Genomic DNA, 1,460 nt, shown 5'->3' with positions numbered 1-1,460 from the left:
CCGGCTAATTATCGTCAAAGTACTTAATTAAAAATAAAGTTTTCATAAACGTCACCTTTTATTTTTAAAAAAGTTAAAAGAATAAAAACAAACCTACTAATACAGTACCAATAAGGAAAAAAAAACATTTTTTTCATCCTTGTCGCAAGTATGCTAACTAATTAGTCGCTGGTGAATAGATTTTTTGTTTCTTACCTCATCGTAATTTGATTGTAGCAGCTGATAAAGATGCCGTTATAGTCTGATAATTAATTTATGCGAATAAACATACTGTAATGTAACATGGTGACAGAAATGTTTCTGTAGCAATTTATCGAAAGCATCGTTGCATCAAACTGCAAAGCATCATTTGGCTTAAAGCGCCGTTTTCGAACATAGGGAGAAAGTACCGAATCTACTCAAAGAGTGGAGTAAAGCAATCATGAGGGAACTGGAAACCAGCGACTACTTCACTCCTTATTAATAAGATTGCCGGAATATTTTTTCCCGACCATATAGTATATTTTCTAGTTAGATTTAAGATACCTAAAACGCTGTTATTTCTCTGGATCTACCGTTTGGCTCCGTAATAAAACAAGCCGCTCTACTTGCTCTTATGATAGATATTTAAATCTGTAGACCTCACTACACATATCACGTAAAGATGTTTAGCATGGCTACTCCCGAATTCTCTGTAAATCTGGTAATGCAATAAAGAAATTATTATTATACTAAGAGCAAAACTTAAGCTGAGTATACTCATATTATATTCGTTTGATACAATACTCGCGCAGTTACGGCTGAAAATCTCGAAACATTTAAATTTAATAATATTAAAATCAAAACTGAGCTTGACAGGGGCCAAAGAATAGTTCTTCCCATATGGCAAATTTAATTTATCTAGTGTTGCTTCTGTCGGATAAGAGAAAGACTACTTAGTACAGCTTAAAATCAATAAAGTTTGATATAAGTTTGACGTAGAGGACATAATATCATGAGCAAAAGGATATAAAAAAAATTACGAAATTAATATAGTCATACTTTGAACTGTACTCTTGCATGAGTAACATGTTAGTATGGTAAACTTAAAAACGTGTGGTTGTGTAGGTCGAATTCAGGCGTGAACATATTTCGTTTTGTGCTGGAAACCAGCCGTTTGGTGAAATGCTAAACCGCGGTGCTGGACTTATGGCTCGAATTATTTATTGCAAATCGTAAAATACCCTGATTGTATAATGAAATATACCTTCTGAAGATGTAAATATGCAGTTTTTGTGTTTACCTTACTCTTATTTTGACTTTTATGTAAAATACGTACATTATATGAAAACTACGTAAACTATGTGATGAACATGACAAATATTATAAAAAAGGAGCTCTTTTGGGAGAGGTCTAAAAGGAAAGGGCACTAAAGCATTATATTGGGCGAGAGCAGTACAGCGAAAGAGTGAGGGTCGATAAATAACTGGCAGACGCTTTTT

The sequence above is a fragment of the Varroa jacobsoni genome, unplaced genomic scaffold, assembly GCF_002532875.2.
Source record: "Varroa jacobsoni isolate VJ856 unplaced genomic scaffold, vjacob_1.0 scaffold_670, whole genome shotgun sequence".
Lineage (NCBI taxonomy): Eukaryota > Metazoa > Arthropoda > Arachnida > Mesostigmata > Varroidae > Varroa > Varroa jacobsoni.
The sequence above is the reverse complement of the archived record's forward strand: the minus strand, read 5'-3'. Positions refer to the sequence as shown.